The sequence below is a fragment of the Equus caballus genome, chromosome 8, assembly GCF_041296265.1.
Source record: "Equus caballus isolate H_3958 breed thoroughbred chromosome 8, TB-T2T, whole genome shotgun sequence".
NCBI classification, from domain to species: Eukaryota; Metazoa; Chordata; class Mammalia; order Perissodactyla; family Equidae; genus Equus; species Equus caballus.
Genome location: NC_091691.1, coordinates 41,205 through 63,373, shown reverse-complemented (window position 1 = coordinate 63,373; position 22,169 = coordinate 41,205). Strand labels below are relative to the sequence as shown.

The window sequence follows — 22,169 nt, the reverse complement described above, 5'->3', positions numbered from 1 at the left end:
GCGTCCCCCACCCTCGGCCTCGTGGGCGTGGAGAAGTAAACCTGGCCCAAAGCCTCATCCCAACCTTGAGGATACATTCCCTGGAATCCACAATTATACTTTCTATAAGTCACAAAAATCTATAAAAGAAAATTCAGACGGCTGTCAACGAAAATAATCTGTAACCAATCTATAAATGAAAATTTGGGTGAGTTTATTCTGAGCTGAAATCTGAGGACCATGGCCCGGGGCCTTTCTTCCCGAAGGAAGAAAGGGCACCGAAGAAGTGGGGTGCACAGTGGTTATATACCCCGAGAGAGGATGTTTCACATAGGATTGAAATGTCCATTGTCGACGAAGATAATCCATAACCAATCTATAAATGAAAATTTGGGTGAGTTTATTCTGAGCTTAAATTTTAGGATTATAACCCGGGAGAGTCTTTCCACGAAGCAACAGAGCACTCCAAAGAAGTGGGGGTACACAGGGTGGTTATATATCCTCAAAGAGTATGTTTCACATGTGATTAAAATGGTCCCTTTTACAATAGTCATGAGGCTGCTCTGTCAGCACAGCAATTGATGGAAAGGGTAGATAGGTCTGCTGTCTTAATGAATGCCGCGGGGTGGCAGGTGTGTTGCCTCGGGCTGGGCGGTCACAGATGAGCGCTGCAATCGGTTCCCAGCCTAAAGAAAGATGCTTAATCTTTAAGGAGATGCCAACGTTGGGAGAGGGAGAGAAGTTGCACCTTTATCTCAAGGGCCTTTTGCTCTTGCCGTAGGGAATCTCTAAAGCAGATATACAATGCACGCTCAATGGCCTCGGTCAGGCCCTTTTGGAAAGACAAGGTCAGGCTGAATTAGGTTTACACAAAATGGCTTCCTCATATACTCCAATATATCCTATTACTTGCCATTTTTATTTGTCACCATTTTACAATAGTCATGAGACTGCTCTGTCGGCACAGCAATTGATGGAAATAGCAGGTAGGTCTGCTGTCTCAGTGAACACAGCAGGGTGGCAGTCTGCTGTCTCAAAGCTGGGTGGTCACAGCTGAGCGCTGCAATCAGTTCCTACCCTAAGGAAAGATGCTTAATCTTTAAGGAAATGCTGATGTTGGGAGGGGGAGGGAAGTTGCACCTTTATCTCAAGGGCCTTTGTTCTTGCTATGGAAATGTATATACAATGCATGCTCAACGGCCACAGTCAGGCTCTTTTGGAAAAAACAAAGTCAGGCCGAATTAGGTTTATGCCAAATGGCTTCCTCATATACTCCAATATATTCTATTGCTTGCCATTTTTATTTGTCATGGCTGACCCTCCTGCTGGCTCGTGGGGACAGGAGGCAGGGGTTCTCGCCACGGAGTGCTAGTGATGCGGGGTCAGTGAGCCGAGGAGTCAAAAGAAGGATTTCTTAGACTCTTAAGATCTGGCAGTAGTGCTCTTTTATTTAGAGAATAGTATGGAATAGCATGGGGACAGGACCCATGGGCAGTCAGAGCTGCTGTGTGGGGACAGGACCCACGGGCAGGAGGAGCTGCTGCTGCAAACATGGGTGGAGAGTAAGGCTAAATTTAAGGCATAGGTATGTGAGTTATCTCTTTACAAGACAAAGGAAAGAATATGTAAAAAGAGTTGTTAAAATGGTACGAGTGTCAGTAGAGTCTGGTTATTGGGCGGTCCTATAACTTTTAGATAAGCATCAAACCAGATTAAGTAAGTGGCAGAAGCCACCGCTTAAATATTATCTTCAGCTAAAGACAAACTAGGGTGTTGGGGGGGGGGGGGCGGCAGGGTGAGGTTGCCAGACAGTAAACAACTTAAGTCCTTGTCTTCCCAATTAAGAGTTTCCAGAGATAAGGCCATCCCGCCTTCCTCCTGGTGCAGTGGGAGACACCCCCCACAGATGGAGACTTCCTTCACAAATGCAAATGTCTCTCATCAAAGGGCAAGCAAATCCCACTCCTCAGAGCCCCCTTCTCTTCTGCAGTTTTAAAATTAACCAGCCTAAATCTTCATCAAGTTGGCTGCAAGATGGAGGCCTAAGAAAGCTGATGGTGGAAGAGCTAATTCAAGTGCAAGAGAAGATAAATGTCCTAGATAAACATTCAGACAGAGAGAAAATTCTTTCTTCCTGTCTTTTAGTTCTATTTAGGCACTGAATAATTTGATTATGTACACCCACATGAGGGAAGGCAACATGCTTTACTCATTCCAATGATTTAAATAAAAATCTCCTCCAGAATAAAACCTCATGAACACAGTCAGGAATAATGCTTAATCAGGAAATCCTGTGATGCAGTAAAGTTGACAAAGAAAATTAATCATCACAGTTGATTTTGTGAAAATAAAGAAAACCTAATTAAAAATTGAGCCAGGAAGCAATGAAGGGACAGTTCTTATGCATGTATCACTCATCACAGCTTATTTTACATACCCCAACGGGAAGAAAGAATATTTTTTCCATATCCAGCAAAACCTCAGCCAATGAGAAACTGCCACAACTTAATCAATGAGAAGTCACCACAGCACTGAACTCTTGCTCTCCTCCAATAAACTTTCATTCAAAACAACCCCTCCCAAATTTGTCTTTTCCTGTATAAAAGCAAGCCCCACTACTTTGTCCTTTGGACTTACCTATGGTTTTCCATATTTTTCTTGTTCCAAGTTGCAGTTTCTCTACTATTCTCAAATAAACTGCTTTTGTTATTAAAGAACTTGTTATTTTATTTTTAAGGTTGACATTGCATGTTGTCAGAAGTGGGATCCATAGGAGACAAACACCTAAGGAACTAATGACCTCTGGAGCCACTTGAGCCCTTTGTACTCTCTGCTTCCATGAGTCATCTTCTTCCATTTAGTTCAATAAGTCTCCTCTCAGATTTGATCTTGATTCTCCCAAACCTAACCTCTAATTTTATTATTTTTTCTGTTTTTTCCAATCTCTGCCTTTTTGTTCTAACTCATGTTCTCCATCATCCTGATTTAAACATTCAAGAACTCTTTTAGAGGTTATGTCAGCAAGTTGGAGAGCTGGGAGGTGCCAACGCTAATCTTCCCCACAAAAACAAACAAACAAAAAAACAATAAATAATCAACCAATTAAAATAACTCAGGGAAAACTCTGGACTAAAACAAACATGGGAGAAAAAAAAAAAACACTGTGGAGCTCAAATATCTGGGATAACCACACACAAAAGTGTAGGAAACATATTACTTGTGTCAACACATCCCCTAGTTCAAAGCGGCTTGGACCCAGGAAGGATTTCCTCAGAGTAATTTTACCCTCAGGGGAAAAAAGAGAGGAGGAAATCCCCAGCAAGCCTCACCACTGTGGACTCTTACAGGTTTTGCTACTGAGAACTCCCCCAGTCTTCACCAATGCTGATCCCAGCTGACTGGGCTGCTCGTAATCCTCATCAGCACATCTCCTCACTAGGTCTGGAGGTGTTGCTGAATTGAGAACTTCCCCTAGGGGTCTCAGTTACTGCTGTGTTCTGATATCTAGGATCAGGACATCACAGTGTCTCACCATATATGAGACTGGAGCTGCTGCTGTTCACCCTGCCCTCAGTCCCAGGTCATGGGTCTGACACATAATTGCTGGGTAAGCACTGCTGCTGCTCTCAGTCCTGTCCTGTGCCATTGACGCCTTCCCTACCATAGCCCAAGGCATTGTGGAGAGCCCAAATACCAGACCCTAGTTTCACAGATCTACGTACACTCACACATTAGAGACCAGTCCCACTGCCACAGCAAGTGCACCTGCACCCCCAGACCCAGGAGCTGTGATTGTTCTGCACGTGCCCAACCCTGCGATACTAACCATGCTACTGCTCTGAGTGCCAGTATGACAGCCAGGCCCCAAGAGCCATAACTTTGACTAGAACTTCCTCCCATGTGAGATTAAAGAAAAGAGAAAGGCCTCAGCAGCATTCACTTCCAAGGATCACAATAGCATCCACAGGGCTTCTGCAATCTTGGCCAGAAAAGTTGCCTGCAGTCTGTGTCAATGTCGACCTCAGCTGATGAAACTGCACAAAGTCTTGTCCACTATGCCCTCCTAGAAACCAGACACTGCACATTACCCACGTGACACGTTCACAGCTATCTTCACTTGAAAGTCTGTTCCATTGAAGGTAGTCCAAAAAGGTTGGAAGAAGTGCCTGAAACTGCAAATGCACAAAAATCAGTGAAAAGCCAAGAAAAATATGAAAAACAAAGACAACATGACACCACCTAAGGAATACTGTGATTTTCTAGTAACTGACTCCAAAGAAGTGAGATATATGAATTACATGAAAGGGAATCCAAAAGTATTTATTTTAAGGACGTTCAAGGAGATTCAAGAGAACACAGATAAACAACTCAATAAACTCATGAAAACAATGCATGAACAAAACAATAAGTAAAACAAAGAGATAAAAAGAATAGAAGTGACCAAATGGAAATTCTGGAGATGAAAAATGCAATGAATAAAACGACAAATGCAATAGAGAGTTTCAAAAGCAGGTGCAAAGAGGCAGGAGAATAAATCTGAAAACTTGAAGATAAATCTCTTGATATTATCCCATCAGAGGAGAAAAAAATAATTGAGAATAAAAAAGTGAAAAAAACCCTACATAAATTATGGGACACTATAAGCAAAACTCTATTGTGGGTGGGATCCAAGATATCAGCATAAGAAGACTCTAAGCTGACCCCCTTCCACAGACACACAAAATTTACAGCTACATATGGATCATTTCCTTCTAAAAAAATCTAAAAGCTAGGTGAACTATTCTCCACAAAGAATAAAAGGACCATAGTGAGACAAGCGAGAATGGCAGAGACACGGTTTCACAAGCCTGACCCCCAGTGCAGGGACACACAATAGAGAGATATCTCACCGGACAGGTGCTTCTTCCAGAAGAGCAAGAAGTTGGTGGCCCACATCAGGTCCCAACCCCTGGAATCTGCACCAGAGAGATGAGCCCCCTACACGTCTGGCCTAGAAAACCAGTGGGGCTGACATCTGAGGGATGCAAAATGCTATAGAAAACTGAGCCTCCCCTCTTTAAAGAGTTCAAGTTTAGTCTCTCTCCCTCAGAGACACGGCAAAAAACCCCAGCAGTTTGTAAATTGCCTAGACTATATATAAAGGAGATTCATTTGCTAACCAAAAGTCATTGGCTACAGGGGTGCGGGACAGTTGAAATATGCCCCAGAGACAAAGGTTGTGTCAGATAGCATTATTTCACTCCCCAACTAAACTGCTACCACAAGAAGGTAACCTCAGACAGCACCCTCTCTCTGCCTAGCTAGGACACACACAAGTGAGTGGTTGCAGCAATATCTCACTGCCTGCTAAAACTGGATAGCATAGGTGGTTGCAACACTCCCCTGCTCTCTGGTAGGAGTGGACAAGTGCAAATGGCCATGGCATCCTCTCATTCCATAGCTAAAGTCTGGGAGCACGGGTGTTTGCAAAACTACCCCACTCTTCGGCTGGGGCTGGCAAGTTCAAGTGTTTGTGGCATTCTCTCACTGCCAACCTAAAATCAGCATGCTCATGCAGACAAGGCACTCTCTAGCTGCATTGTTAAAGTAAGTGGGCATGAAGAGTCAAGACATTTTTCCACTGCCTTCCTGCCCTCTACAGACAACAGACAAAAACAATCAATTTTCAGTAAAAGAGGCCTATTTACTTAGCCTGGAGCTTCAGCTTGAGGGAAAGGCTTTAGGTTTCCCACATACCTAGAGGCTAAGGAGGTGCTCCCAGGGAACATAATCAGGGACACACCATACTTGTGAACCCTCTTGGCCTAACTAAAGTTTGATAAGACTTCTCGAAAAGGAGCTTACACACCCATCTGGAGACCCAATTTATGCAGTGATTGCCAAAGGGACATCTCCAGATCTCCTGCTGTGAGGACCAGCAGTAATAAAGATTGTGGCTGCAGAAGGCCGTTTATATTTGTATACATTAAAAGCTACTGCCTGAGGGTCTGGCTCCAAATCAAGCTGAAAACAGGTGCTAATTGAGATTCCTGCCCTTAGAACACCCTCAACAATGGGCGCACACCAAGAATAAATCAGGGGTCCTAGACAATTACAAAAATTTGAGAGACAACCAAGAACTAGGGCAAGGTTGAATAAGAAGGATCATCACAAGAATTATATAAGGTCACTTTTTAAAGACTGACAAAGGTGCCTATTTTGCCTAATACATAAAAACAAACATGAGGATTCAAGCAAAATGAGAGAACAGAGAAGTATGTGGCAAATGAGAGAACAAGACAAACCCCATAAAAAGACCTTAAGGATATTGAGATAAATAACATACCTAATAAAAATTTCAAAGTAATGGTCATAAAAATGCTCACTGAACTCAGGAGAAGAATGGGTGAACACAGTGACAGCTTCAACAAAAAGATAGAAAATACTAAAAAGTTTCCAAAATAAGTAACAGAGCTGAAGAATACAATAAGCAAACTAAAAAGTACACTAAGGGGGTTCAACAGCTGGCTGGATCAACAAACTGAAAGAGAAAACAATAGAACTTAGACAAAGCAACAAAAAAAGAATTTTATAAAATAAAGATAATTTAAGGGATCTATGAGACAATATCAAGCAAAATAATATTCACATTATAGGGACATCAGAGGAGAAGAGAGAGAGAAAGGGATGAAAAACTTATTTAAAGATGTAATAGCTGAAAATTTCCATAACCTGGGGAAGAAAACAGACAACTAGGTCCAGAAAGTCCAGAGAATTCTAAATAAGATGAACTCAAAGAGATCCACACCAAGACATGTTATAATTAAAAAGTTAAAAGTTAAAGATAAAGAGAGAATCTTAAAAGTAGCAAGAGAAAAACAAATTGTTATGCATTAAAAAAACCCCATAATGCTATCAGCAGATTTATCAGCAGAAACTTTGCTGTCCAGGAAGGAGTAGCATGACATATTCAAAGTGCTGGAGGGGAAAAAAAGATTCCAACCAAGAATACTCTATGCAGCAAGATTATCATACAGATTTAAGGAGAAATAAAGAGTTTTCCAGACAAGTAAAAACTAAGAGTTTATCACTACTAACAAAGGCTTACAAGAAATATTAAAGAGACTTCTTTAAGCTGCAAAGAAATAGTACTATTAATAACAAGACAACATACAAAAGTAAAAATCTCACTGGAATTGCAAATATATAGTAAAGAAAGTGGATTAATCACTCAGGCTATTAAGAAGGTTAAAAGACAAAAGTAGTAAAATTAACTAAAACTACAGTAATTAGTGAAGAGATACGTAAAATACAAAGATGGAAAAAATGACATCAAGAAACACAAAACATAGGGATAGAGTTTTGGGATGTGTTCAAATTTAATTTGCTATCAACTTAAAATAGACTGTTATATACATACATATATGTATACGTATATCTATACATATACATGTATATCATATATATATATACATGATATATGTGGACCATATGGTAACCACACACACAGTAAAACTTATAGAAAATACACAAAAGAATATGAGAAAAGAATCTAAACATAACACAAAAAAAAGTCATTAAACCACAAGGGAAGACAGAAGAGAAGAAGAAAGAAACAGGGAGTAACTAAAAAAACAGCCAGAAAGCAATTAACAAAATGGCAATAAGCACTAATCTATCAATAATTACTTTAAATGTAAATAGACTAAATTTTCCCGTCAAAAGACAGAGTGGCTGAATGGATAATAAAACAAAACATATCTATATACTTCCTACAAGAGACTCAATTTAGATGTAAGGACACGCACAGACTGAAAGTGAAGTGATATAACCTGATATTACATACAAATGGAAACAAAAAGAAAGCTGTTGTAGTCATACTCATATCAGACAAAATAGACTTTAAAAGAAGTCTGTGACAAAAGACAAAGAGTAACACTATATAATGACAAAAATGTCAATCCAACAAGAAGATATAACATTTTAAAATATATATGCACCCAACATAGGAGCACCAGAATATATAAGCAAACATTAACAGACCTAAAGGGGGAAATTGACAGCAATACAATAATACTAGGGAACTTTAAAACCCCAGCAACATCTATAAATAGATCATCCAGACAGAAATCAGTAAAGAAACATTGGCCTTAAACAACACATTAGACCAGATAAATGCAATAGATATATACAGAACATTCCATCCAAAAGGAGCAGAATACACACTCTTCTCAAGTACACACGAAACATTCTCAAGGATAGATCACATGTTAAGTCACAAAACAAGTTTGAATAAATTCAAGAAGATTGAAATCACAGCAGACTTCTTTTATGAACACAATCATATGAAACTAGAAATCAGTTTCAAGAAGAAAAGTGGAAAAACTACAAATAGGTGGAAATTTAAAACTTTTTTTGTGAACAACTACTGAGTCATAGAAGAAATAAAAAGAGAACTAAAAAATACCTAAAGAAAAGTGAAAACAGAATTATGACATATTAAAATCTGAGATGCAGCAAAAACAGATTCTAAAAGGAAAGTTCATAGCAAACCTGGACTACATCAAAAATCAAGAAAAATCTCAAATAAATGATTTAAGTTTATACCTAAAAGAAGTAGAAAAATAAGAACAAGCAAAGCCCAAAGTTAGTAGAACAAAGAAAATAGTAAAGATTAGAGTGGAAATGAATTAAATATAGACTAAAAAAGACAATAGAAAAGATTGGTGAAACTAAGAGTTGGCTCTTTGAAAAGATAAACTAAATTGACAAATCTTTAGCTAGATTCACTGAGAAAAAACAGACGAGGCTCAAATAAAATCAGAAATGAAAGAGGAGAAGTTACAACTGATACTACAGATATGCAAAGGATCATAGAAGGTTACTGCAAAAAATTATATGCCAAGAAATTAGAATACCTAGGAGAAATGGATAAGTTCCTGGAAATTTGTAATCTTCCATGACTTAATAATAAAGAAATAGAAAATCTGAATAGACAAATTACTAGTAAAGAGATTGAATCAGTAATTAAAAACCTCCCCCCACCAAAAAAATCTAGGACCAGATGGTTTCACTGGTGAAATCTACCAAACATTCAAAGATTTAATATCTATCTTTCTCACACTCCCCCCCAAAATTGAAGAAGATGGAAAGCTTCCAAACTCATTACAAGTCCAAAATTACCGTGATACCAAAACAAGAGGACACTGCAAAAAAAAAAAAAGAAAACTATAGGCCAATACCCCCAATAAACGGATGCAAAAATCTTCAACAAAATAGTCACAAACCAAATTCAATAATGCATTAAAAGGATCATACCCCATAATCAAGTGGTATTTATTCCAGGGGTGCAAGGATGGTTCGACAATCACAAATCAATCAATGAGATACACCACAATAACAAAATGAAAGATAAAAATTATTGATTATCTCAATAAATGTAGAAAAAGCAGTTGACAAAATTTAACATCCATTTATAATAAAAACTCTCAACAAAGTAGATATAGAAGGAATGTACCTCACCATAATAAAGGCAATATATGAAAAATCTAAAGCTAACATTACACTCTTTTCCATCTCTATCATAAAGAACTAGAAACATTCTCATTCACTTGCAATGGGCAATGGCATACATGTATAGTCTTGTCCAGTATAACAGTGTGTATTTAGACCTCCATACTTATCTGTTCTGAAAGATGGACCATATGGGCAACCCATAGAACATCACGATGCCTCACTACATCAATGACACTGTGCTAATCACAGTGGATGAAAAACAATTTCCAAGTGTGACGGAGGCTCTAGATGTGCTCAAGGGTGTGAGATAAACAGTGAATATTCAGTGACTGATCACATCAGTAAAAGTTTTAAGAGATGAGTATCCTGGGATAATAGAAAATATCTTCTCCAAAGCAAGGGGCAAATTACTGTATCTTGCACTTTTCATCATAAAGAAGGAAGGATAACGACTGAAAAGTCTCTGTGGTTTTGGAAGCAACATTTTCAACATCTTCAATGACTTCTCCAGCCAATAACCTGGGTGACATAGAAAGTGGCAAACATGACGGGATACAGCAGGAAAGGACTCCAAATTAGATCTTGGCTGAAATGCTAGTGGCCCTCATGCTCACAGTAGTGTCTTGCAGATCCAAAGTTATTGACGATGTTAGTGGTGGGAAAAGATACGAAGAGCAGTTTGTGGAAGACCCCAATAGGATAACTGAAATGCAGACTTCCAAAATTATGGATCCAATCTATATCATGGAAACAAATATTCTTTTAAAAAATAAATAAAGCTCTGACATCCTACTGAACCAAGGTGAAGAGAAAATATGGCATCAAGTGACCATGAGTTCTCTCAAATCTATCAAGTTTTAAAACCAGGTGTTCCCAAGAGTTATTAATCATAAAATGAAAATGTTAAATTAAGGATTGGGAATAAGTAGAAAAATAAGCACCACAAGCTACACAATCAGTTGTCACAGATCCCCTGTGGCACATAACTACTCTTGTATCCATATTTCTCCATTAGCTCATACCTATGGCAAAATGGAATATTCCTAATAATTAGCTGATGGATGAGAAAAAAATCCAAACCTGAATTATGGGTAGCACATCTTCATATGTGGTGGCCTGAAAGACAGCAGTGATGGGGAAATATGTCCAATAGTCAGAGCTTCAGGTTATTCATTTTGTATATTCATGTGGTCATTCACTTTGTGTGAAAGCATAAATGCCTCAAGGTTAGAATATACACCTACTCATGTGCAGTGGTAAATGGCATGCTCGTCGCTCAGGGACATGGATGCAGAATGATCAAAAGACAAGAGATAAGGAAGTCTGGGATAAAGGGATATGGCAGTGGGCACAAAGAGAGAATATTTAGGTATTCTGTGATAACACCCACCGGAGAAGATCAACCACAGGTGAAGTGCTAAATGATATAGTAGAAAATGAAAATTCTACTTGTTGGTGTCCATCAGCCTCTGTAATTGGCTGCAGGATGGTTATAATAATGCAGTAGGCACATTGCAAAGGAAGAGTTTATGCATCATTCCTCCATCACAGGCTCCAATACACCAAGCTTGATCTAAATACAGTCACTGCCACATCTTCAACCTCTCAGGTATAGAGACTAATGCTGAAACTTGACAGGACATAATCCTTGGAAGAGACCAAGTGAGTAATTTGTGGAAAGTTGACTATATTGGACTTCTCCTCCTGGTAGTGATTGATATTGACTAAAGTAGGCAAATATTTGAGGAATGGATTTTCCTTTCCAGTTTCCTAGGTTTTAACAAGCAACCGCAAGGGCTTGCAATGTGTTTGATCCAGAGACATGGGCTATCACATAATATTGATCAGACCAACTGACTTACACTACAGCGTAGGAGATTTAGCAGTGGGCACTACCATGGGATCCACTGTTGTATTGCACACGGCACTTACCAAAAGCTGCCAGCCTGAATGTGCAAAGGGACAGCCTGCTGAAAACACAGTTGGGGTGACAGGTTAGAGATGACATCTTGAGAGAGAAGCATGTCATTCTCCAGAATGAATTATCCACTCTCAAACTTTAGACACTATATGATTCATATACCTATTGGTAGAAGACATGAGTCTAATTATCAAGAAATGGAAGTAGGTGTGACAGCACTTACTGTTGTTCCAAGTGACCCACTTACAGAATTTGTTTGCTGTCTCCTCCACTTTGGGTTCTACTGTTGAGAGGTCCAGTTTCCAAAAGTGTGAATAATTCCATCAAGGTGAGCTGCAAAATTTCATTAACTATTAAGCTATGGCTGCACCTACAAACTTTGGGCTTCTCATGCTAAGTAAGGAGCAGAAAAATGGAGAAGTCACTATCCTGTTTGAGGAAACCGACGTTGTCATCAGGAGGTGTTGGGGCTAATGTTGAACAAAGGGGACTGGAGAAATATGCTCTGCACTCAGGTGATTCTTTTGGTATTACCTTTTCCAGTTATGACAGGAAATGCACATGTTTGGCAGGCAGAGGAATGAGATTTTAAGTCATGCTACCAGTTAAACTATCTGACCATTGGCTGTGGACTCAACATCAAGCTGTCCCATTAATCTTTACTTTAAAGATTATTGAAAGAAGCAAGCTCCATTTAATTCTTGAGCTTCTCCCAGAAGAATTATTATTCTGTTCAATTAATTAGTGTTATACTATATTATATTCTATAATTACTATTCTATTATTAGAAGAGAGTTTCTTCCAGAAATTATACAAATAAATAAACCAAGTGGTGCAATCTGTGAGATGACATGCACATATGCTTACAGTGTTACAGAAGGTCAGTCTCTGAACTTGGTGCCAATACAAACAATGAGAACAGAGTTTTGGGTGAAAAGGAAAATCAGCTTTTATTTTCTTTGCCACACAAAGGGACCATGCGACAGGCTAGCACCTTAAGAATTGCTGGCTCCCTGTTAAGAAGTGGGTAAAGGGTTTTAAAGGTTTGCTGCTTATAGGGAGTGGGGTCGTGTGACTTTTCTGGTCAGTGTTTTCCCAGCAGCCTGTGTTTGGCCTTGTGAGACTGCTTGCAGGAAGGGGGATGGTGAGATAATGGAATCTGCAGGTGGATGTCCTTGGTTGTCTGCCTCCATGGTGGATGGCAGATTCTGGTGCCAGGAAGCTGAGGGGTTTGGGGCCTGGGAAGCTTCAGTTTCTTGATATTCTCTGGACATCAGTTTCCCTTTAATAAACTTCAAGGACCTGTATTTAGTCAAACCTTTAGTGTGAGCCCAGCATGAAGCCACTTGGTCTTTAACAATTTGTAACTTCTATTGGCATTGTGATGCTCAGGGATACAAAGGTTACAGACACAGATTTTTACATATGAATGTAACTAGAGAAGCAGGGAAAGAGGATGAGTGCTTTTGCTTTTAACCCCGCATATGCTGGGTTTAATGTAGGGGAATGAATATCACAGCCAGTATTAATTAGAAGCCTATAACAAGAGGACTGATGAGTTGATTCCCCCAGTTCTTGGGAATGCTGTATGCACATAGCCAGCTTTTTGCCTACTTTAGGGAATTGACCTCACAGGTAGACTACTGCTTCATCCATGTTCACCCTCTCTTCTTGGGTGTAGCATGCATCCTATGGTCAATGTGGAAGTATAAATTCTGAGCTAATTATCCCAACATGGTACAATTCTCAAGGGCCTTTTGAGCTCCCTGGGGGTTCAGAGAAGATTTTTGTAGCACTTGCATTGCAGTCCAACTTTTCCTTCTGAATCTCTTCTTTTTCCTTTCTCCTTAGGTGTTAGGATCAATTTCTGGTAAACACCTGGACTCTAATCTCCATCCCAGTATCTGTACCATGGGCATCCCAGTCTGAAGCAGCTTTTTCTTCACTCCTGCCAGTGTTATTTGAAGGCTGGGAGGAAAAATAATTATCTAAATTATATCCTAGCTAATATTCATTATCAAAACAATCATATTTAATATACATGGTTATATAGTTTATATATTTTACAATAAATAAAGATACGTTGAAAGGGAGAATTAGTACCTTTAAGCAGCGCTAATGTTTGTTAGAGCATCTTTTAAAATATGAACAGTACATGGATTATACAACATGTTTATAATATCCAAACAAATAATTTACTTGAAAATTTCCATTGCTCTCTTTATTCACTTAAAGCAGTAATAGATAAAATACCCATCAGTATTTAAGTGCCAAAGGGTAGAATTAGACCTAATCTCATTTCTCCTAAAAGTTTTTTCAATATAAAGTCATGATTTTTAAAGTTTATTAGTTTTGGAATTTTTAAGCGTTATGATAATCATAGAAAGTCCATACCGAAAATTTTCTTTACTTTTGGAAGTGGATAGGATTGCACATCCATGAGTGGATTTTGAATATATATATATAAATAGAGTTTAACTTTTAATGAGGTAACCATGAGTGTAAAATTGAAGCATAGGTATAGTAGCACTAATTCTCTGAAAATGGTCCTCTAGATGACTTTATATCCCCTGTACCAGGCACCATGGATTAAGTCATGTTCCAATAACAAAATGCCTCAGTATCAGAAGAGTTTACAGTAACGCACTCATGTTGCATCATTGCTCAGGGGTGATTCTGCTCCACGTACTCTCCATTCCAGAACCCAGGCTAAAATAGGGAGCCACTCTCTGGTACTTTGCCAAGCTAAAGGCAAAGGGAAAACATGCCTATCTGTGAAACATATAATGGCCCTGGAAGCTTGTACTTGGAAATGCATATGCTACTTCTCTTCACATGTATTGACAAAAATGTAAAGTCCAAGCTTGACAATGTAGAGGTGAATTAAATAATTCTGACTTAGTCTTGGACTCTGTAGGGTAAAGCAGGAACGTTTTAAACAACCTGCTATATACCATACCACAGTAGAATATTACAGAGTTTGGCAACCCACAATGTTTCTTTATTGGAATGTTGGAAATATTTGCAACAAAATTATCAGCATCAAAGTGTCAGAGTGGACCTCACTACCTGTGTGTTTTCACAGCTCTGCGAATATATGTGTGCAAGTATGAGAGACAGAGAGAGAGGTTATTTGGTTTCTTTCAGACTTAACCCTTCCAATGTTATTTGTGCCATTTATTTAAATAATTAGACATAAGTAAATGTAATGATTGGTATAAGTACCACTAGATTTACATTTAATTTTATTTACTAACTTCTTCATAGTGATGTGTTACTTTTCCAGATGGAAAAGAAGAGAAAGTTGTGTTATGACTCCAGCTTTATTTTGTGCCTGGCATCTTTTTGATATATTCTCTCAATTAGTTTCTCTTTCTTTCTTTCTTCTTCAGGATGTAAGGAAAGATTAATGATTGGTGTGAGAATTCCATTAAGAGGGAGAGGAATCTACCACAGTGTTTGAAAAACCTCTCTGGGAACTATAAGTGCATGAATGTCTCTTGTTGTAAAGAGACACTAGTGAGAGACATAGATACAAAGTGGAAAATCATATTCCAAAGGTCCTAGGATGACAATGGGCAAAGCTGATGTTTGATAAAGCATAAACAATGCCATGGTGGGAATATTGAATCTGTTTTGCAGACACAGTAGGATAAATGCCGCCATGATTGCCGTGACAATTTAATGGAAATGTCATATCACAAGAAGAATGAATAAAATAAGGCTTTGAAGAAAGAAGCCAATCTGATCTTACGTTAAAAATAATTGAAGCTAGTTAGAAAAGATTAAACTAAGAAACGATTACCTTGATGAACCCATTCACAGTCTCCAATTAGATAAAATATGCTCAAGACAACAATATACTATATTGTCACTAACAGGAGCTCATTAATACCAACATATCAATTTAGTATCAGAATAGAGAGAAACATATGTTCATAGATATCAAGCACATCAATTATATATTGCACCACTGACATAGAGAATGTGGAAGCAAGTTGTTCAGGAATGTCCACTTTTAAAAGTTAATGAACTGTTCACTATTTATACACTTTTAAAGCCATTGTAATTATACACACTAATATTTCTCATGTTCTTTTTGGTAGATATTGGGTATTCATACCCTTGTATAGCACTGTATTACTTCAGGCTACACAGATGTGAGTTTATATTTAGGATAAATTTATTGAGGTGCATGGTGAAAAAATTTGTGCATTTGATGTTAAACTAATTTATGTTCTCCTCAGCAATGTATGAGAGTGCCAGTTTCCGCTCACATTAGTTAATGTTGAGTTCCAATTGACCTGTAATATGCAGCTACTGATAATCATTTTAATTGCATGTTAAAACTTTTATCTGATTGGAAAGACTTTTTTTTGTCCTTGTATAATAAAACTCTAAATCTTCAACCATATGAGTGACTGATATTTTCCTTTCTACTTTTGTTTTTTCCCTTATTCTTCTTAGATCTGATGCCTATCCTTACCCAGCTTAAATCTCATGGTCCATCTTTATAGTGAAGACTTGCATACAGTCTCATCTACCTGTCCCTCCCTACCCTCAGAGCGATGTCCTTGCAGCCTCACTTCTATTTAAGTCTGGCCTCCTTCATGTCTGATTTAACACTACTGACTATGACTAGAAAAAACAAAACTATACCAAATGCCAACACTTAAAGTTTTTGGCAACTAACAGCAAGTGGGCTTTGAAATCTCCGAGAGTAGTAGTGCACTTCGACAATCCATTCACTCTTCCTCTTTCTAGATGACCACCTCGCAAATTTTCAGTTTTTCTGAATCTTCTAATGCCTCCTCTTTCCTCATCACTCCCAGATGGTGACTTTCTTCCTATTCCAATGAGCATAATAAAATGCTATTAAGAAAATTTCAAAATGTCTCCACTGCTATTTCCATCTCCACACCTGCAGATATCCATATATCCTTCAGATTCTCACCTGAGAGTATAAAGACCTTGTGCATGACACAAGATAAGCCTAATGCTCACATAAGGTTAATTTTCATCCCTTTCTCTTATACAGGGATGGTCTTAAATCTGGTCTTCCCTACTTTCTCTTCCACCATTTTTCTCCCTTTTCACTGGACTATTTCCATCAGAATACAAAGCATATATTATACCTTTCAGGGTAAATAATATATGTGTGTGTGTATATATATATATATATGTTTTTTATTTATTTATTTTGACTATATTTTATCCTACACCTGTCACAAAATTTCTCAGCTCCAATTTAATGAAAAGACTTCTTGAAACATTGTAGATATTATTCCCAATTCTTTCCCTTTAATTCTTTTTTAAGCTCTATCCATTTAGGAATTTGACAGCACTATGTCCTCAAAACTCATTTTTTTCTGGTCACCAAGGAGATTTATCTTGTTACAACTGAAGAAAAATTCTAAGTTTTTTAATGCTGTCAACAACCTTAGACAAATGTATAACTCCATGTTCTTTGAAATGATTTTCCACTCGGCTTAATAGACATTGAAAGTTTCTGTTTTCCTTCTCCCTTGTAGGTGGCTCCTTTTTTGTCTTGTAAAGTTCTTTCTTCCCCCCTAATTTCTTAAACTTGAATATCTCAAGGTTCAGTGTTTTCATCTCTTTTATTTTGAGACTAACTCTTGGTGATTGCATATACTTTCTTTGCTTTCCTATCATCTCTATGTATTGACAGGCAATTATAAATTTTCATCTCAAATCTCTTTTCTGAGTTAAGGTTTGCATATCCAACCACCTACTTCACTTCTGCAGTTGAGTGTCAAATAAACATCTCAATTTTCCCAGACTGAGCTCCTTATCCCATCATTCCACAAATGTGTCCACCAAGCTCGCTTTATAGAAGTTCATCACCTCAGATGCTAAATTGTCTCCTTCCATCAATTGTCAACTATCTCCCCAGTGTAATATATTCAAACCCAGGCAGAACATTCATCATCTGTTCAGGACCTTCCAAAAACTCTCCATTTCACCCAGAAATCTCTCAATGGTCTAGAAAGTCCCTAAAAATTGAGTTTATCCTGCATATTTCTTCTTAGACCTGACCTCCTACTGCTCTCTCTTGGTCAGCCCACACCCTTCCTACCGGATGCCCTGACGCCCTCAGACAGACCAGGATATCACACCTTAAGACTATTGTTTGGCTGATCTCTTTGTCCAGATTGCCTAACCCATAGATGTCTGTACAGTCACCTACTTTTCTCCCTTCAGTTATCTGCTCAAACACCACCTTGTCCAGAAACTTCACCCTTTAAAAAGTACAATCCCCTGAGAACTCTCAAATCACTTTCTCTTGCAGATTATACATTTTGTGTTTTTCTCATACTATTTATCATTTTTTAACATAATATTTAAGTCAGTTTATGTCTAACACAACTAGATTCTCAGCTCCCTATGGTCAGGGATCTTGTGTATGTTTTGTTTACTGTTGTATTCCACATACCTGGAATAATCCTGGGCACATAGTAGTCATAAATATTAATTGAATAAATAAATGAATGACGTCCATATAGGTCAATTCATTCTACTTCTGGATATTTATTCAAAGAGCAGGAAAACACTAATTAAAAGATGTATGTAACCCTATGTTCATTGCAACATTATTAGAATATCCATGACTTGGAAGCAACGTAAGTTGATGAATGGATAAAGAGAAGGTTATAAATAAATAAATAAATAAACACACACAATGAAATACCATTCAGCCATATAAAAGACAAAACCTTGGGGCTGGCCCAGTGGCATAGTGGTTAAATTCATGTGCTCCACTTTGGGGGCCTAGTGTTTATGAGTTTGGATCCTGGGCATGGATTTAGGCACTGCTCCTCAAGCCATGCTGTGTTGGTGTCCCACACACAAAGTAGAGGAAGATTGGCACAGATGTCAGCTCAGGGACCATCTTCCTCAAGGAAAAAGAGGAAGATTGGCAACAGATGTTAGATCAGGGCTAATCTTCCTCACAAAAAAGGGCAAAATCTTGCTATTTGTGACAATATGGATGGAACTTGAGGGTATTATACTAAGTGAAATAAGTCAGATGGAGAAAGAAAATTACCATATGTCTTCAGTCACGTGTAGAAGATAAACAAATTAACAGAGAGATGTGGGGAACAGGTAGGTGGGAACCAGAAGGGAAGGGGGGTAGGGAGTATGAAAGAGGTAAAGGGGCACACACGTACAGTGACGATGGTAACTAGACTTTTGGGGGCAAACATGAAGTAGTCTACAAAGAAGTCAAACTATAATGATGTACATTTGAAATTTATATAATGTTATAAACCAATGTGACCTCAATAGAAATAGATATATTTAAAAAATTTGCTTATTTTTAAATTTGGTGTTACATGAGAGGAATTGCAGATAATAAAATATTAGAGTGTTAATCATCTGGAGGAAATTTTAATTGGGAAAAAATGGACAAACAATTTGAGAGGAAAATTGAAGAAGTTGAAAGACAAACAAGGAATATTGTGGTAGAAACACAAGTGTTAAAAATAAAAAAATAATAATTTGGAGAGTAAGACAGTTATGCATGGAAATAAGAAGTATTATGTGAAGAATTCCAGTGGGCTTTTGTTGGCTTTAACTCATTATTGGGTGACAGAATCAAAATATGTGATCTTTAAATATTTCTTCAGGGGAGCCTTCATATCCTTCTTCCTTGGGTTGTAGATAATATGGTTCAGGGTTGAGGAACTACTGTATAGGATGCAGACACCTGCAGGGGTAAAGCAGAGAAGACATCTGAGGACAACCTCAAGAGACCACTTCAGTGGCACCAGAAAAAGAGTCATAATGACTAGGTGAGGAATATAGGCGGAGAAGGATTTGGACTGGACTCACAGTAGATGAGCTCTTCAGCACAGTAGAGATGATGTGACTGTGTGAGAGAGAAATGAGGCTAAAACAGACAAAGCTCAATGAGTAGCTGATGGCAACTGCTCCAAGCTAAGCCAACTATTCATCTGAGCAAGACAGACTGAGTAACTGAGAGATTTCATAGAACTGATGAATGAGACTGAATGCCCTGAGGATCAAGGAAAGGGTGGCAGTTGTGTGCAGCATTGCAGCATTGTACAATTGAATCAAAGACAGGTGGCCATTGATGCAGCTGCCCCTTTTCATTATGACCTCATAGTGCAAAAGGTGGCATATAGCTACACTGAAATGACAGGATATCTTCATAATAAAGGCCATCTCTGGACAAGCAAAGGAAGTAAAGGAAGACCTGAAAGACAGCGGAAAGAGATCAAGCTGCCATTGGTCAAATTGTCTCCAATGGCCTTTGTGGGGAAGTGAGATAAAGCAGAGAGTAGTAAGATAAACAAGTGCTTGAGCAAGAAGCAGATGAGACTATGGAGATGCTGGTTTAAAGTAGAAACTATGATGATGAGGAGATAGCCAACAATGGTCACAAGAAAAAAATTATTACAGATAGCACTCCAGACAGCAATTTCTGTCACAAAAACCTCAGAAAAATCCCATGGGTTGGAATGCCATCAAAGATGTGTAGTTTGGTTGACTTTTTTCAGGATGGGAACGGGAGATGTTTTTAAGAGAGAACTCCTTGGGTACTAAAAATATTCATTCTATAGCCTCTAATTCACTCAGCACGACGTGATGAAGTCTTTCCTGCCTCATATTTTAATTTAGTTTTTGAAATTATCTCATAAAATACCATGAGTGAATTCATGTTGCAGATCAAACTAATGATTAAACTTTCTGTTTTTCTGCCTATGTTTTTCCACTTAGACAAAACATTTTCTGCAAGCGTATTCTTTCGATGTTTGTCATGTCATTCTTGGCTACTCATCGCCAATCTGATGGTCTTCCTGAGGAGACAACAAGGTGAACTGGTCCATCAAGCTGAAGCGGGGAAAGCGTAGAACTTATCTATGCATCCACCAAGAAGATGGTCATTTTGGTCCTGAACAAACCAAGATCTGTTAGAATAGTGAGCTCAGTTGTCAGCTTTACCAGTGAGTAAACGTGACGCTGAAAAGACCCAATTTATCCAAAGGCTTTGTATAAAGGTAACTATGCTAATGGGTTGATTGCAATCATGAGATAAATACATTATTTCTAATAAAGTCATTATATTTCAAATAATCCTCATGAAAAATGAGAGGAAAGAAAATCTCAAGAGGCTTAAGTCAATAACTCACCAAATGACTAGCAAGTGTGTCTGCGATGGATTAGCATGATAGCTGACGCTTCCATCATGAAAATTGAAAAAGACAGGATAGGTTTTGCCTATTATACTTCCAACTATTCAAACAAAATAAAAGGTCTAACATTAAAAGTCGACTGCAAAATGACACAAAAGAACACTTTTATATGATATTCAAACACAGGAAATGTGTTGAAGGAATGCTATACAGTGATCAAGTGATGATCATTAGTTCTGTTTCCTTTTATGTACTACAGGAGACGCTATGCCCATGCCAACAACATTAACCCCTTCAAGTTCATTTATAAAATCTTCAACTTACACATATTAATTGGCAAACTTTGTCATCAGCATAAAATTTTGAAAATTGGACATTTGTATAATCCGTAAACTTTTTTACTTCTCACTATTATTTTATCCTATTGATTATTACCAGGACCAGTCTCCCCAAAGTGGGAAAATCATATCTATGTAAATGAAAAAAATACTGGGAATTAATTAGGCCAAATGTATAAGGGAAGAATCCAAAAGAAAAAGAGTCCCACAAATTAGCAAATTATTTTTCTCCTCAATCAACAGTGTTTCAAAAATAAGAGATTTGCTATGGGCTGTATTGTGTCCCCACAAAATTCATATGTTTAAGCTCTAATCCCCAGTGAGATGGTATTTTGAGATAGAGCCTTTGGGAATTAATTAGCTTTAGATATAATCATGAGTGTGTGGCCCTCATGATGAGATTAGAGCCTTTAGAAGAGGACGAAGAGGTACCAAGCTCTCATTGCCACCAAAGGGTAACAGTGAAAAGGTGGCTATTTGCAAAACAGAAGGAGAGCTCATGCCAGAATGAGACCATGGTGGCATCCTGATGTCATACTTTCAGCTTCTAGAACTGTGAGAAAATAAATCACGTTCTTTAAGCCACCCAGTCTACAGTACCCTGTTATGGCAACCTGAGCCAGCTAGTACAGGATCCACACTTTATTTGGACTTCTCTCACTTTTAGTCTTTGTGAAAGAAAACAATGAGTGTCTTAAGAAAAAAAAAAATGAACCTAGGTTTGAAATTGAGTATAAAAATAGGCTTCTTGGAGCATAAGAGATGGCTCAGTGGGTCACAGTGCTGACTAGCCCCAGTAGATTATGTTAGTAGAGAATAAATATTGTCACCTACTCCAGAACTTTAATTAGTCTTGGCCTTGGTGACTGTATCTACAATTTTGGAAATACTTTTTCTCAAGATCCCTTAGAACGCAGATGTGTCAGTCTCACGCAGGACACTTTCCATTTACCAGCACAGAAAACTTCATACAGTCATTATGCTAGTTTGTTAGTGATTTCCTAGTGGTTATTATGACTAACAATCACATTGGAAAATAAAAATAATGTGAAAAATATACAAGGTCACATAAAAGAAAAGGACCACGGAAATTACAAGAACGTAAACAATATCATAAAGGAATACGAAAACTAAGACTATATCTCTTATATCAATAATAATTTATGGGATATATTGATCTGTAAAAATCAATTAGGTGGGGACTTCAGTTTCTGATTTAATATGTAAAGAGCTTAGAAGTCATAACTCTTTCCTCAA

The 22,169-nt window shown here is 38.0% G+C and overlaps 1 pseudogene; it reads right to left on the bottom strand.

Moving 5' to 3' along the window:
- OR14AD4P (olfactory receptor family 14 subfamily AD member 4, pseudogene) lies at positions 19,033-19,824 on the bottom strand (annotated as a pseudogene).